We start from the raw sequence: 18,957 nt of genomic DNA, 5'->3' as shown, positions 1-18,957 counted from the left end.
CCTGCCTCAGGTGTGCTTCTCTGAATAAATAAAGTATTTTCAAAATTTATCGGTAAGCCACATGGATTAAAAATTCCCATCACTATGGGTTCGTCCTCCAACAGAGAAACAACAATGCACAAATCCGTCAAGTCACGCTGTGTAGCTTCGCTCGGCCGCCTATATAACAGCCGAAAACTAATCGAAAACACCCGGAACTAATCATTTTTTAATTTAAAAAAACTCCAACAGCATCGAATTCCTCGCATTAAATAAAAGAAACGAGTCCGATCGAATCGAAAACGACCGAAAAATAACACCGCACTCCGTTACAATTGTACATTATTGTTACAAGTGTCGTTGTCGTTCTAAACAGAAGCCGTTAACATTTTAAATAAAAACCCGTAAAGCTGCACGCAGGTCGGCGCGACCCGGATCTTTCCCGCCAATTTTTTTCCCCGGCGTGTTTAAATTACTAGTTTAATATGGCATGCCGAAACATGTATAATTAAGTTGCAAATTTCTTGTTACAAGAGACGATAATAGATGTGCATTCTTATTCGTTCAATTTACAAAATAATTAGAATTAAAGAAACATTCAATATAGGTTATTTATCATACCTCCTAACTATATTGTTATAAAGTTAATATATTCTTTATGCTTTATATTTTCAATAATAATAAAACCTTAATTAAAGTGCCATAAAATTCACGTAACGAATTTTGTGCCTATTAAATAACCAAAAACAATCTGGTATATTAGAAGAAGAAAGATAACTTCATGTTAGAGCCCTTAACGATATGAACAGAGCCGTGTGAACAATTTCCTTGAGGGCTCAGGTATCGACCGAGCCCGCAGTTTGAACTCACCCTTCGTACTCCCCACGTTTTTATTGACCCTTATTTGCAATTATGTCTCGCATTAAAACCAGTTCAAAAATAATTTTATATCCACTTTAATAAGTCAGTGACCTCAACTTTGATGTACAGACTGTAAAACTAACGTAAATTACAATATTTTTTGTAAGAAATAATTATGTTTCGATTACAGTGTTTAACTATATTAAATGCGAGGAAACTATGTATATGTTAAAGATTTATGATTTGAATCACTAATTTTGTATGTAATATAAATAAACTATTATTACTGGTCATTTAGAAAGCAAATTAAAAAAATGGCTTATAACTTTAACTTAATAGCGACATATTGTTGTCCAATATCCCCAGTGCTTTAAGACAATGTTCTACCATCAATGATGCCACATACGGCACTGAAGCGTGGTCTCTCACGTAACTCGTGCTCTTTAGATTCCATTGGCAAACTCACAACAGCGCAGCGAGCCATAGAAAGGGCTATGCTCGAGATTTCTCTACGAAATCGTTTCAGGACTAACGAGATCTGTAGACAAACAAAGGTGACTAATATAGCTCTGTGGATGAGCATGTTGAAGTCATACACATCCTACATAATGCACAACAGATGGCTGCTGACGTGAACAGAGGACCTTGTTAAGTTCGTCTGTAGACGCTGGATCTGAGACTGGTTTGAAATGCTGGATGTCGGCATTTCAAACCAGTGTGGAAATCTGTGGGGGAAGTCGTATATCCAGTAGCGGACGTCCTAAAGCACTTTTTTGCCTATTTCATCCGATTTCTTTTTACATCCTGTTGATGAACAATAATGAGTAAATAAGTAATTATTTAATCACAGAGAATGATCACAGTGATGTATCTAGCCGATGTTATAATAGTCACTCCTTAATTTAAAATTTAAAGCTGTATAACACGTGGTATATAATTATTAGTTACCCCATAGAAAGAAGGCCTTAGGCATTGAGGTTAGGTAAATAGTTATTCAGTGTTTTCTGTTACCAGCGTGATTTCAAAAGGCCGATAGCCCGGTAATCTATCAAGTCGCCGGATGCAAAACAGCGCACGTAACCGCTTACGATCCGGTTTGCGTCCGTCCGTGCGATAATTTTCCTACGACGAAATTACAGCAGACTTTCACGTTATCGTTCATCTATGATATGCGCGGACGGCGAGTAAGCGTCAAAAGATTATCAGGTTTAGTCAAAGTTCTTTAATTTTGAATGATTTTTAAGACATCACCGAGTTAGTAAATGTTTCTGGAGTGTATTGCAACTAATTTGAAGACGGAGTGTTCACAAAAACCTTTTTAATTAAATAAAAAAGTGATCACTTTGAAATAACTTTTATTTTTTTCTACGTATACATATAGTACGAAGTCAATGAGAACAAATATTTTACGATTATTTTTTATAACCAATCTCTAAAATTAAATAGGATAAAATGATTGTTAAGTATAGCGACGTAGGAATTGTTCGTTTGAAGTGCAGTGGGAGAGTTCTCGAGTGGCGACCACGTGCCGGTAGATGCGGCGTGCACGGACGATATAGTAAAAGTCGCCGAAATTCGACGCGGCTTAGAGGGAAGTCAGTGCCTTGCAGTGAGTGTCTATCGGCTGAAAGAAAGAATAAGAAGATCGTTAAGGTATTGATTAGACGCTGGGTCCTATTATATTGCGGAGTCAGCAAAAGCATTGCGATATTCTTCGACTTCTTTAAGTTTCTATGATACAATGTACTCTGTTTTACGAAAGGATTAGGATAATGCTCAAACAGCTCATGTTGCCATTCTTGAAATGTAGATTAAGACAATATTTTGTGTTGTTGGACTTTTTTATTATTGTTTCATTTTTGGAGCATCTCATACTCTCCTATCATGTGTGAGCAGAGATCTTTTTACAATAATAATTTTTTCACGTAATCTTTTATTCTTATCATTCTTAATATCCGCCGTTCGTTCTCGTTTCTTCACTTCGCTTTATCTTTCATTCCTTCCCACTTTTTTCCATACATACAGCATCGCCTCACTTTCATCGTCTTCTCTTCTGGATTTTACATTTACATATACTCATTTTATTACTTTGTTCCTTAGGTTTTAGCAATTATCTTAGTTTTTTTAATTAAAGGTTTATTGTAATCACCAAAACTATGTTAACGGTGTCGTTAAAGCTGACATCATTCTTTTAAAAAACGCTACAGAGGCAATTTAAACTACATTCATTTAAAAGAAAAATTCTGTTTAATGTGATAATTTTTTTATTTGTTTTAATGTGATCTCTTTGGACAAGGTGGACTTTTACAATAGGATCCAAGACAATTTTTAGAAGGCATCTAAAGCTAAACAAAAAAATGACAAATAACGTTCGTGTGCTCAGGTCTACTACACTGTAAATGACTTCATAGCAGAAAGAACACCTTGGGAATGATGCGTTCGGCTCCAGGATATTAATGTTAATTAAAAATGTGCTTACATATTATTTAAAAAAAAAAACTATATAGTCCCTGTGTTTCATTAGCCTTTTCTTCAGGTCTAAGGCATTTGTTATCCTAACAGGTGGTGGACTCATCTTGACGACAAAAAGACATGTAGTCCATCCTATATTGAATCAAGATTTTTTTAATATTAATTTTTTTACAGCACTGGTCTAGTCACTGCTATAATCTTTTTCACTGATTCGCGCTGAAATAAATTTATAAAGGTATAATTGCATCACGTTGATCAGCAATAGGTAAATAGTAAGTGTATTAGTTTAAATTTCGTTTTGGGTACTCAAGGAAAGTAAATACTTTCTTTATAAATAATAATAAGATAACGAGAGGCTTTAATGAAACAAGACGTTACTGAAATTTTAACATAGTATTCTGTACATGAATGAAATGCTAATTTTAATTCATTACACCCATTGGCTATAACTTTTTAGATTTAAAAACCATTTTTAACAGAAGGGTTAAACAAATTCACTTATTGCGCTCATTTATTCCACACGAACTATGAATTACATGATAGAAGTGTTGTTTAGTATTTCATAGCTTGTCAATAATACTAGATAGTTCGTAATTAATTTAAATAAAAAATTGGATTTTAAACAAAAGACGAAAAATGTTATTAAAATAAAGTTCAAAAAATTATAATACAAATAAACCTGTATACATAAGTTTATTTATCACTTTGTCAAAGTTATCACACCATAAATTGCTTTAATCTTGTAAACAGAGACATAATGATGTATATCACGAAATAAGCAATCAATTTAAATATATTGCTTATTTCATGATATATTGATAATATAAAATCATATTTCATACATTGTTTGCCTGATTGTGTGAATTCCGGTTGGGAAACTGACAAAACCTTGAAACTTGACGGAGACCAATAATTTTAAAATATTATATCATTTATATTTTGTATGAATATTATGGTTTTATGGCTTAATGATTATAATCTTATGGTTCTATTTCTCTACTCTAATTTGAATAATTTTTGTACCTTTAACAAACAATAATGTTAATGGCATTTATATAAAAAATGAAGTGTGTTTAATAGTTATGTTTCCCCGATCTTTACATGAAGGAGATGGCAAATATTTATAGTAATGTAATACATTTAATCTTAAGCTGCCGTTACTAAAAATTCTCTTAATATTGTAAAGAAACGCCGACAGCATAATTATTAATAACACACTATTAATTAATACTTTCATTCATAAAAGGCGTTTACGATATAGCCATAGCCTAGTTATGTAGACAAAATAATTAGTTCGTTTTAAAGAAATCGTGGATGAAATCAATTATCAACCTCATCACCATTTCATCATACACATAAGCCTCCACCACACATTTCCTAGAGCACTTGTTGGAATCCACCTACATTCAGTATCTTACGACGATGTTAATAAGGTCGTCTGTTGGCGAACGTCCAAAGCTGCGCCTGCCGGTCCAAGGTAACACGGGTTTCCCCCAAATGGCCGTGCTGCCTGTCTTGTGCTGCTCGCATACAGTCTACATGTATAAATAGCGATTGATAATTTTATATTCAAATATTTATTTAAAATCATCATAGTCAAGATGACAACAGTTTTTAAAAATAGCATTTTAGATTTGTAGGATGATTGTAATTCACAGTCATTGGACATTGGGTTTCTTCCAAGTTTTGTGTCCTTGTGTCTCTTTCTTCTGCTTTTTGGCTTTGTAGACGACTGAGTAGACGACCAAAAGCAGAACTCGGTCTGTGGGCGCATTGCCTTCTAATCATCTTACATTAAAATGATAATTTAACTAACCGTCAATAATAACCACTACGTTGTGAAATTTGTATTTGGTGTCATAGATCCTTCTGATAGAAATGCACTATTTTAGACGACATTACATGAGATTTCCGCTACCATCAAACAAACACAAACTAATGGTAATTCGAACGCCAACAATACTGCAAGTATTTCTGAGAAACAAATAACATCAATCTTTAACATTGTTTCGTAAATATATTAGGCAATGACAATATTTTGCAAAGTTTACAATTGAGTCGTTTCCGTTGAAGCAAGTCTTGTGAAAGCCTGATTCATTCAGGTATTGTGTAGGATTTTCTTAGTATCGTCGAACAATTCATTGACTTTCATTTAACGGTCATGTCACAAGCAGTTACATAGCTATTGTTTGCCTGTAATAATGATGATACAAAGATACATTATTAAAAATCAGTTGTTAACATTTTCAAATTTATTTTTTAAAGGTACAGAAATTATTTCTAATTGTCAGGATACTAGAGATTCGTGTGAAGTCGATTTCAAGTCGTAATTACAGTGTTTCTACAAACCCTAATAAATTAAAAGCATTTGATAATTTTATAATCATAAATTTATATAAAATCAGCATCGCACGTTACGAACAGTTAAAATAAATTGTATCAATCAATCGATGTTTAAAGAAATGCTTTAACTTTGTGACCGCTATAAAACAAATGGAATTCAACTGTGACATGACACACATCGTTAATTCGTAATGGCAGAAGCTCGATTCGCCTTCCCAGAATTATTCTGTAATAATAATTTACAGCACGTGCACTTATTTTGTAGTTTCTTGTTTAAAAAAGGAGGTTCATATAAAATAAGTATAAACAAAACCATTACTCGTAAATTGTAAATACAACACAATAAAAAATAATTCTCGTTACTGTGCGTAGTTACTACGTTTATAAAGGTCAAAGATATGTTAAAGATGGTTCGTTATTTATAGAAAACTATTTTATTAAAACCTTGTCAACATTCATTTCAAATTGATCGCGTAGGAAAGTCCGTCACGGCACGAGGACGATTCGTCAGGCCGTTGTCAGCTTGCTTCTAAAAACTAGAAAAACAAGGGAGGGGGGAGCGAAGTGGGTAGGGAGGGTGAGAGAACGCAGCGATGTTACGTGACGCTGGACGTAATATCGAGAGTACCGTCATAGTAAATCGGCCATAACCTGAGTTAACGTGCCGTCTATATACAACGAATTACGTTAAACTGACTGTAAAAATAACTACGTATGTAAACTGCACCTTTATATTTTACTATTGTAACAACAAATGTGTCACCTGGGAGAAAATCATTATTTGTATTACATTGATAGTTAATACGAAATATTTTTAAGCAAATTTGTAATAGCACAAATTATTTTTGTAAACTTAAATATTTAATGTCTAAATCGCATATATTAACAAAAATACTTTCGCAACGAAATATATCTGTGTGAATTATTATTAAAAGTTATAGCCCGTAGAAAATTAATCAGTCGTTAGTTACTATGAAATATTTTAATCGCTGCCTGGCCATGGAATGCTCTTTTTATGACCGGTCTTTTAAAAACCCAAGAAGCACTTAGAAACAGAAATTCGGCGCAACAAGACAACGCAGTGAGTCACGAAGATCGTTGAACCTTGGAACGCCGCCATCTTGCCATTGCGCCCGCGCTGTCCTCCCTCTTGAATGTTGCCAGCGTTCTCATTTCATCCCCTTGTTATTAACATTTTAAAAACATATTTGAATTTATTCGTAAGTTTTATGTAAGTGTAAATAAGATAATATCACTAACAAAAAACATTGGTCATTAAAATAAGTATTTTAAATCGTAAAACATTGTTTCACCTCCAAACCAAAAGTCAATAAATAAAAAGTTTTTCGAGGAACATATTTATTTATCTTTAAAATATTAGTATGATACGAGACCTTTTATAACTTCGTAATTGATTGGTTAATTTAAAAAGATATCTTTGGTGAAATTTGATTATTTTTAACAGTAAATTAAGAAAAGATTCAAATTTGGTATACTTAATCTTTTCGGTCATGATGAATAACTTGAGTATCAAATTATTCGAATATGATTAATGATAAAAAATTGTCGCTTGTTCTGGACGGTGTACGTTATAATTTATAATGTAATGTTTGATGCATTTGTAGACTAATATCAATATTTAACTATTAAGATATTTGGTTTTCGTATAAGCTTATTTAAATTGAAGTAAACACTCGAGCCATAACAATTTTTTAAACATCGATCTTTTATTTCTCGCCAGTATATTGCCCATTGCAATTGTGCCATTTTATAGCATTGTAAACTACTGCAATCATTGTAAAACGAAACAATTCCGGTGTTACGGGCCTCACTGTGACGTCAGTCCGCCATTACAAACGAGAATATGCTGCGCTATTGGAAAACCGTTCATGGATTGCTTACATTGTTTCTTTTTAAATTTTTATGTAACCTACAAAATTCACTATATTACTATTTTACATCGTGCGTCGGTGTACATTTATTATTATTATTAGTAGAAATTTAAAATATATTTATCCAAGTAGGTATACACTTTTCAATGGTCAATTATTTAAACGTTATTTATAGTGAACTACCACCGGCTCGGAATCCTGAACTGCTGAGAACAGCCCACAAAAAACTCAACAATAGCTCTTTTTAAATGTAATTCAAAAATATTAATCATGTAATATAAAATGGGTCAACAGACCAAGTTTGACACATTTAGATTAACCAAAACTGTTAAATGCTATAGTTAAATATTTAATATCTATGCATTATTAACTTGTAATAACAACGTATTAAAAATAAAACTACCGCATTATTTTTATACGAAATACAAGGTTGATATTTTACCGCTTTTGTTTTTAAATATCTTTTTGTCTCCAAGACTTTAAGAGTTCAATGAGTACAACTCCATAACTTGATTCCAGGAAGCAGCCACTTGTCACAAATCTAATACTAACATGGAGGTTATACGTGATATATTCTCAAAAAAAGACTTAGCGAAGAAGGGAAAGATTTAGTAGCCACCACAAAGTCCTTTTGTCTGAAATCTCGTGATCTTGTTTTATGGGAATATCACAAGAGCCGAGTCCGTAAACACTTGCTGAATCAAAGATAAATATTTGAGAAGAAATGGCGACATTTCCAATAGCTTAAACTTGCAGGCGTATTTTTGAAATGCTTCAGTGTCGTTTGGAAGAATGTTCCCTGATATCTTGAGGACACCGCGACGATATAATTTTCAAAAGAAAAACTACATTTCTTACTTTGTTTCTTAAAAAATATATATATTGGCCAAAGTGTAACATATATTCCAAAAGTAATGTTTTAATAATAAAAAGTATCGGGGAAGATACTTATCGATTTGCATCAATCGACTTTATTTTTAATTATTATACGTAATCAAAAATAAAGTCAAAAGCGTCTTCACGTAGAGTTAACATTATGGAAAGTATATTGCAAGCGCATAAATGACTTGAACGACGGCCGAGAATCCTTTATAGTCCTCAACCGCTAAGTGGCTCGTAATATTTTAACCTAAACAAGGCTTCACTGAAACGGTATTGTATCACTTTATGTTTAGATAATTTACTCTACCTTATTATATTCGATAAACCATAAACGTAAGCTTTGTAACTTATATAGGACAGAATATAGAGACAGCGGTATCATCTCAATGTCACCATAAATTGTTCGAGTCGGTTCTGCAAGTTGCAATATTAAAAGCTCTTTATCTTCCTTAAATATTTCTGTAATGGGTATTTTATTTATAAGATTATCGTAAAGTATAAATCTGAAGATTGCTTTACGAACAAAAGTTGTATGAATTTTTTTCAATAGCGGTTTTAATTAACCATCATTTTTTTTTTCAAATAAAATTTTCATACTCCAATAAGCTAAAAGTACATGATTACTAACTCCATTAGTCCATACAATGTCAGACCACCATGTCTGTTTAAAAGTATTTTTACTTTTATGTCGTTTTAAAACGTTTTAAAAGTAAATTAGATTTTTTTAAAGAAATTATGTACTTTACACAAACCATCGTACTGTGGATCGACGTCATTCACCAATATGCTTTAATAAATGCATAAATATTTAAATAAGGAACTGATTTGTTGAGTGTCTTATTGCTTTAAAATAATTGTTACACTGAACGTAGAACGGAACGTGTAACCTAAAAAAATATGATTTTTATGAAATAATCCCGGAATAGTGCAATAATTGATAATATTTCATCATTTAAAGCTGCGCATGCAAACAATATTTGCTTAGTAAGTAGTTTTAGTATTTTAACTGCTTACAATAGTATATAACTACGCAATAAAAGTGGCAAGCCACGTGCCGCATTAGTCATCTATACCACACCATACCATCATTCGAGATTTATCATCATCATGTCAGCCAACGGACGTCCACAGCTGGACGTAGCGACCCCCCCCCCCCCCACAGATTTGAAATAGGATAATTTGGAATCGGCATGCATCCGATGTTTTCTGATGACATTACCAACTCATCTCGTATTTCCACCTGTTGGGTAGATATCCAGCGCTTACCGGTCCGTGGTCTCTACGTGAATATCTTAAGCCCTCAGCGGTCATTTTTTCTGCACGCGATGGCTCCTGCTAACTACCTCTCAAGCCTCTGGGCTATGTTACTTTCGTTCGCCTACAGATCCTCTCATCCCTGATTTGTTTTCGTAGAGATATCCCGAGCATAATCCTCTCTATGGTTCGTTGAGTGGCTGTGAGCTTGCCAATGAGGTTCGATGTGAGAGACCACGTTTTACTGCCATATGGTACCATCGCTGGTAACAACGTTGGTCGCACAGCTTCTTTTTATGTCTTACCTAATTTTACTAGATTGCTCCAGATGTACTTATAGTATCAGTACACGTGTACAAGTTATAAATATAGTGTAACACCATATGCGTTCTAAACTCAGTGTGAATACAGGCATCCTTATTTAACACCTTAACAATCAAAAGCAGCCATAATATGTTTTTTCGTTTAAGTTTAATATGTTGATACTAATATGTTAATGTTTTTTTTTTTTTGTAGTAAAAATCTTACTTTTAGGATTATGATATTTCATAGCCTGCGCTCGGTAGTTTATGCTACATATAGTGCGATAGGCCTGCTGTTACTGCAATATGTTTTACTTCGACATTTTTTTGCTATATCATTATTGTACTTATGATTAGTTTTCGCTAAGTTTTCGAGAGAATGAGCGGATAAGAAAAAGCGGAAGAAATTGGATGACCATCGTTAAAAATAGAGAGATTTACTAGGGAAAAGAAGAGCCGTACACCCAAATGGGATCCTCATATAAAGAAGAACTCACCATACTTACATTAGATTCGTAAGTAAATTGTACTAATATTGCTAACAAACATTTGAAATGTAAAGTATTGTATATAGATATGGAATAAAAAACTGCAGTCAATTTCCCTTTGAGCTCATTTTAGTGGCTGATGTGCTCTTTGTTATTAGTTTTTTTTTAAAAATAAAACTACAAAACGAGGCTTAGTATAAAATCACCGCACGGATCCATTTCCAGTTAATGTGCGGGACGCGTGGTTGTAACCGCTTACGGTTAGGAGTAGCTTAGGTAGCTGGTGCGGCGACAACGCGGAAGCCGTCGGTTCCCACACGTACAGTCATTAGCGGTTCCAGGGAAACGTTGACGATGGGAACTAAAGCATTATTGACAATTATTACTTAACTTGTTTTTGTTCAATCGTCTGTTGTGCTCTACCTGTATTGTAATAATATTAAAAACAAATGTGCGTGTTGCCCTAACGGAAAAAGCCAAGATTATATAAGATGCCCTACCCTCTTGGTAAAACGACTGCAACTTTTTATAAACCTCCTTTGGCATTGGTCTTTAATAATTTGATTTCAGTACACTGCAATCAATAAGCTAAACTTGTGTCGAGTGACAATCCAAACCGAAATCTTCTCATAAAGACCCTTGCGACCAACTCTATAGAGCATTCCTCTTAACTAACTGATGGCCTCCAGTAGGGAATACCATACATTAATTGACAGCAAATAAGCTATATATATAACCTCTTTATAATTTTTACAGCTAAAGCCAAGCACTCTGTATACTCCTTTATAATTTATTTATTTTTTATACCAACTAAGATTTTACGCAGGAAGAATACGATTGGTTATTTCAAATTTTTTTAAAGAAAAGGATTTATCGACTTTCTTTTACCGTCTAATAATTGACGTCAGTTGTTTATATAAAAAGTAGCCACTGAAATGACCACTGTTTTCTTTTACGTTAGCAAATTTTGTAGCATGCAATGTACATATAATGTACTCGGGTTATAATTTTAATGTATACGCCATTACATCAACTGTATACACGTCGGTTATTATTTCTGTTGGATATAATTTTCATAATGACATTTTAAATTCGGAGTACGGTTTTGTAAGGATATAGACACATTGGGTAATGGCTGAAACATTTATAATTTTTTTTGTTCTATTCATTGCAATACTTTAGAAAGATAGTTGTACAGTCTTTACGTCGCATATTAGTAGATGATAAATTTTGGGATAACCTTTTTTTTTGGCCAATACTCATTAGTTCAATACTTGTACTACGTCGTCGTCGCTATAGCACATATACGTCAAACGCTTGGCAGGCGGGTTGCCGACCGTGATGTTATATTGTGGTACGTAAAAGATGCTGCTGCACATCCTCTGGAAACTGGTTTATTATATGTACTGTCGTATTACGTGTTTACACTTAAACAAATTATTACCAGTCGTTTCATAATTTCTGAAAATTTTGGCAGTAAATTAATGAAGTGGATATAATGAAAGTTTAGTAAAACGTAAAATAGATTTTTTACAAACACAGAGAGTTTGGAAATAAACCGTAAGAGCTTTAAAATGGTGAATATATAGCTCATTTACCAGCGAAAAACTTTGAAATTTTTACACCTATTTGCAATCGTTCTGTATAAAGTTATCATTCTGAAATATGTTGCATAATTTATTATTTCCATAGGAATGTGCAGGCCATTCCATAGGGTTCCATTTCCATAGGACTTTTGGCAGTATAAATTCTGCACCAGACATTAAACAATAGGTAATTTAAATGTCTAGTAATTAATTTTGAAAAAATTTTTTTTAACTTATTATCATTATTTATAATTTCTGAAAGTAATGATTTTTAGATAGGTTGTAATAAACATTCATTGACAGCCAATGACTTAAACATTTACCCCGTTAAAGCTTTTTCGCCTATTTCCAATTACCCTGTATAAATAACCGATTACTAACTCTTTGATATCATACGTAATAATATTTTAATACATTTTATATCCACAGTGAACATATGTTTTCATAACAAATATGCCGAACACTTGACATCTAGTAAACTCTTGTCTCGTGATGGATATCCTGTATCACTGTACGAGAAAAAAAAAACATCACGTATTTTGACAACAAACGTCACTGACGAGGAAATAAAGGCTCGTTATTTGCCAAACGTCACTTTTTTGCTCCATTGTCAATCATAGATTCTGAGAAATTATAGTTTATTTATAAGAGGTTAAACCGGTGTACGGTATCCTGGTATTATAACAATTACTCAGTAATATGTTATGATATTAATTATAGAATATCACTTAAATTTTAGGGACGCTATTCTTCTCCTTTTCCGCTGATAGACGCCCACTGCAAGGCATAGACATTCCCCAAAGCACTGCTCGCATTCAGCTACTTTCCGCCACCGTATATCGCGCTCACAGATTCGTGCTCATCACTCGAGAACCTTTAGGCCCCAATGGCCATCAGTAGTACGAGCGATATGCCGACTGCCACTTTAGACAAGCAATTCTTCGAGCTACGTCGGTGACATTGGTTCATCTCGCATCTCCTCAAATCTGATTCGATCTCGCAGCGTAACTTTGTCCATAACTTTCTCCATTGCTCTCTGAAATCTGATTCAGAGTTAGTTGTGTTGATTAAAAAAGTTTAGATAAAAATTTTATAATCTGTGAGAGTAGAGTCAAGGAAATTATAAAATTAGAAAAACTGTAACTTTTCTTTTTACTGTTGTTCCAAATTAATGACAGAGAAAAAAAGAAACAAATATTTATTCTTTTGAATAGGCTTTGCTAAACACTTTTGAAAAGTCAGAACATTGATATACATATATTTAAAGTAATTGTATTGTCGGTTTTATTTTTTGTATACCACAGTCAGGTTCGGAATATTGGATTTATCGAGAAGAACAAGGGAAGAAACTCGATAGCTGCTCTTTTAACGCCGTTTTTACATGTTTATCATGTAATAAAATCTTTATTTCTAAAGATCACCAGACTTCGGCTCTTATTAATAAAAACAACAAGTTCAGCATTTATGTATTGATCGTACTTTTTGTAATTATTAAGCTATTTTCTTATGTACAAAAAAGATTCGCCATTTTGTAATCTATTTGATTTTCATAACTTTTTAATTATAAAATTATTAAAAGTTATTTTCTAGTCCATCTCATTTAAACTATTTTTAGTTTATAAATAAGTTTTCTTTAGAGTTCTTTTACAATTTTCGTTAGTGGCTGTAAAGTGAAAATGTAGCAAATATGTAGATGTCTAATAAACGTAGGTGTGAACATCGCCTAACATCATTCGGAACTGCGCAGTCATTAGAGTATCATTCGGTCACGTTTGACGGCACCGTGTGACATTATCTTTAAATATACTACGAAATTACACGGAGCAGACTTTTTATGACGATTTCGTACAGTAAGAATCCAAGATTAAATTTTGTTAGTAGCTTTGAATTGATCAGGATACCTGGCCAACAATGGCAGCTCTGCGGTAGAGGAATGATACTTGCGATTGTAGGTCGAACGTCAATTCCCGGGATACAATCTTATATATTTTACACTTTGAACATTTATTATATGCGATTGCCACTGCAGACAACCAAGTTTCCAGAGGTTAGGCAACACCGTCCTCTGCATACCATAATATCACACAGCGATCGCTAACCCACCTGCCAAGCGTGGCGATTATGTTATATCTCCCATAGATATCATTGGGGGAGGCCTATGTCCTTCAGTGAGTATCTATGGGCTGAAACGATGACAACCACTCCGAACACTGTCTGTAGAACATTTAATCTTAAAGAAATTACTTGCATAGGATGCATCATCATAGATGCATCCATATAGGTGTTTAACACTAATACATACTTTTGAATAATGTACAGGATAGTTAGAAAAAGGTGTAAAATCTTTAAAGGCGTAAATGTTAAGCTCATTTCTGTCAATCAATGTACGATAGGCCCTGTTCAAAAATCAACGGTATCTGAAATTATAAATAACGCAATAATAATGTTTAGAAAAAGCGTTTACGAAATACGGATTACTATCTATTAAAATTAATAATTGTTTTATTTTAATGTGTGATCAAAAATTCGCAGATAAATGACAAAATTCATTCACCGCGTTATACAAGTACGCTCGTATAACACGAATATATATAACGTGAATAACTGTATTTGTAGAAATATTCTGTATATCTAAGATCTTAACTGAAATAGCGTTAGATTTATGTTAATGTGTACAGAGCGTTTTGTTTTAGTTGTAAACTCTTAAAAGGTGTGAATGTATAGCTCATTTGCTGTCAACAAATGTATGGTACACGGGCTTGCTTGTCGCATTAGCCCAACAATTTTACTAATTACGGAGTCATAGCGTAACTAAGTTCACGCACCAGTGCTTTGCGACTGAAATACTCGCGTACTCTGCGATGATGTTCACATAGAGGTTATTCGTACATAAACTGCAAGTGTAATATAAGAAAACAGCATCTTTTGGTAAATCGCACTAAAATAGTTCCGAAACCACTGTATCGTGCCCTAATGCCAGATGCAACGTAGATGAGGAAAAAACAGCATCGTAGCCGCCGCTAGTGTGAACAGTGGACTAACAAAAGAGTGCGGCTGATACTCCTATCTCCTCGCCGCGCGCTTGCCTAAGGCGCGGTACATCGGTTTTGGTAATACAGAATGAATTTAAAGAGTCATGTCTATCCATAAGCCAAATACGCTACGACGTCCAGATCGTCTCTCTCACGGGTGATTCTCGGAGTACCTTCACAGGTTTAATCTCAAAGAGAGTCCCTCGTCATTCTGTGAGCCGGGGGAGAACCAGACCGTGATGCACCTGGTGACTAACTGTCCCGCAATCGGAGGACTCTGATGCGAGTCCGAGCTGCGGTTAGGAAAATAGATTAGTGAGGTCAGCATCACCTCACTGATGAACAATGACAAAGGCAGTTATGCGTTCCTGAAATGCAATAAAAAGAAATAAACTGATACAGGTTGGGTAAACAATGAAATAAATAGGCGGTAGAGAAAACAAAAAAATAAGTAAAACTCGATTTAAAATGAATTAGAAAGAAATAATAAAAACCCAAAATAATGTTATGTAAATAATAAAAAAGAATATAAAATAGCATAAAACAAATACACATTAAGGTAATGCAACTGTGGTAATAATCTGGATCTCTGATATTTAAGGAACGAGGCGAAGGTAGCCGAACTGAGGCGATGAAATAACGGAAAATAGTATGAAAAGGAATGATAGAAAATTGTAAAATGAAAGAAGAGGAAAGATAGATCAAACGATCAGTGATAGAAGAGTAAAGACATATAAGAAAAAGTATGTAAACATAATAATTAAAGAATGTCAAAACTTGTTCTACAACAAGATAGGGATGTACGAGAGACCCCAATATCAGGAGTCATGAAAAGGTACGCTACGTCAACTGAAATTAAAAATCAGCAAAGAGATATCGGCGTTCCCGCAGTCTCCATGCCGACGAGTATTTGAAAATTTTCGCACTCGCTTGAAAGAGTGCAAAAATCTACATTATGGTCATTTAGGTGGTATAATATTCAAAAAGTAAATTCCAACGAACCTTTGTAAATGAACAAATTTTAAAACATACCTGTTTGTTTTATAAGAAATTTTCAAACGTTAACTAATCCATGGCCTGTCCTGTACTGTATGTAGCCTAGCCTACACTATTTTAACTGGAATAATATAAAGAGAAAATATACAATTTATCTCATATATTAAACATAACTAGCTAGAGATGCGTTCACGTGCATCTTTTTCACAATGTTTACGCATTCTCTTCCGTTTATTGTTTCGGTTGATATCCATGTTATTAGTTTTATAACTTTTAAAGCTTCGCCTGAACTACGTTCGCGGAATTGGGCCGTAAGCTATTTCAAAGAATTAACCAGATACGTGGTGGATAAGTGATGACGTTTACCAAATTGGTGTAATAACACCATTTAGTGTGAAAGGTTAGGGAATTTGAAATGTATAATATAACCTTTCCTAAGGCGAATTGTGCTCTGTGATCGAAGAGGGAAGTCACCGTTTGAAAATGCGGCCACTTGCGCTTAAGTTGGTTGTTCTTGTATACCATACGATTTGTATTCTTAGGTCGATTTTTATTTAATCTGTGATTGATTCCTGTTTGTAACTTATCAGTTTATTGTGGTATTTGATGTCTTATGCGGGCATCGTCGCCAAGTACATCGGAAACCTTTACAACTAACTATTGGTTCTGCATTTTAGATTTACCGAGAATATTATCAAAAAAATGAATACAATTGTGTTTAATTCTTTCACAGGCAAGCGCATTTTTAAATTGTTGTCTTTACTATTATTACTTGTCCCTTTTACTTCATTACAAGAGTGAAAGAGAGCACTACACAACATCTCTGCAAGAATTGTATAGCCACTTTTTTTAAATCACTACATAGACAAAACGTACTATATAAATCTGTACACTCAAAAGTCTTTAAATTGGAATAAAAACGAGACATGGAAACACTATCAATTTTCGACTATGCCTGTCTCACTTGTATACTTCTTTTTAGTTTACACATATGATATATTGAGGTCTCTTTCTTACTCACAGGTATATCGGTCCTACAATCTTATCGCTCAGTCATTAGTCGTTACATTAACAAGACGAATGAAGGTGTTTTTGTTATGCATGTACCTAGTTAATATAGAATTTCTTGGCCGTTCGTAACAGAGACTTAATAAACTACAGTTCGATTTTGATTACGGGAATGTATGTTAGCATATGGTTGCAGCATTAATATAGATTTCACGTATTTATGTCGTAGACGAAGTTTAAGTAGTGGTTTTTAAAGAGTGATGTTAACAACTTTGATATCACTGAGGTCAAAACAAACTCGTGTTTTGCATCTACCTTTTGGTTCAAAATCAATCGTCAAGGGTAGCCAAACGATATTTTTAAGTCTCTTTGATTGGTATAAATAAAGACGTACCGATGGCACGAAGAAAAAGGTTTTTGATTTTTGAAGACGTTAAACTTTTAGTCCAATATAAAACGTATTGAAAATGACAGTCTTCAAGCTTTTTAAAAAGATCCATGACACTATTTCTCCGTCATATACGTCATTCTTATTTTTATATATTCAAATAATAATCAATTAGCAGAAGTAGTACCTATTTTTAAAGAACGTTCAATGTCTACCCTCAATAATTACTTCTCAACATTCAGGTGTTATATTCTGTCTACTCTACAAAATTAATTTTACATCTAATTTCTAGAAAAAAGATACTTGCTCTATTTTTGCACTATATTCAATAAAAAATATGGTATTAAAAAGGACATATCCTGCTTTAAAGATGAAAATCATCCAACCAAACGTTTGTAAATCTGTAATACTTTTAAGCACGTAAAAATGAAATTACACTGACGAAGTCGCAGTAAAACTAGTAATTGCTAAACTGACATAAAATATAGAAAACCAAAACACTTTAAAATTAAAAAAAAACCTTTTTAATTTTAACTCAGTTATTACAATTATTCAACAAAAAAAAACAATTGTGACAGAGATGTACGTCAAAAATATGATCAATATAAATTATATTATAATTAACATATGATTCCAAAGAATGAATAGCTTTGATTTATATTAGAATGAGTGTAATAAATTATTTTAACTACGGAAGCTTAGAGGCCGTAACTACTTCATTTTACAACGCAATAACGCGTTTACATTTGTTATAGTTATCACTTAACACTTTAAGAAGTCTGAGCTTAGAGAAGCGTGGCAGTCCCTAAATAGTTTAGCGGGTTCGTTGACCTAAGCCGCCTGGCCTTGCCCTTCACGGCCGCGCGGAATCAAGTCATTGCTCATACTTCTATGCGTCCACGCGCGGACAGAGGCTCGCCGGCGAAGATTTATTACGACCTGGCAACATTACAACTCGACTATAGTAAACAGCGGCCCAAGTGAACGAGAGCGAAAGAAAATCTTTTTTTTTTGTTTTTATTATGCAGTGGTTTGTAATATCTCTGAATAAAAGTGACCCACAAAAAGCTTTTGTACAGCTAGGAATAGCATGGTTAAAATAGAATAATTATAATAGCAAGTTCAAACTGTTCAAACTTTTGTAGTATGTTAACTTACCTATCATTCTTCGTGTCATCTAAAATCAAGTAACAAAAATATTTATTGATATTTAATTTCATTTGTGTTTTCTTTTGGCCGTGAAACCTTTAACAAAATAAAGGTAAGTCGTTACACAGTTTAGATTTTTAGCTTTTATGGTAGCACGAATTGTGTACATTTCGATATACATATCATCATCACTTGTGCATCACCACATCAGCAGTAGACCACCAGCAGGTCAAGCCTCTCTCGTAGATTACGAATAGGGCTGTAGAAAAAGGTTTGCACCAAGATCTTTCGATATATACATTACTTTATTAACTATTAAAGTTCC

Source organism: Battus philenor, unplaced genomic scaffold (assembly GCF_028537555.1).
Source record: "Battus philenor isolate CCGP_79_NKW_IND1 unplaced genomic scaffold, ilBatPhil1.0.hap1 SCAF_5, whole genome shotgun sequence".
NCBI lineage: Eukaryota > Metazoa > Arthropoda > Insecta > Lepidoptera > Papilionidae > Battus > Battus philenor.
Note: the sequence above shows the minus strand (reverse complement) of the source record.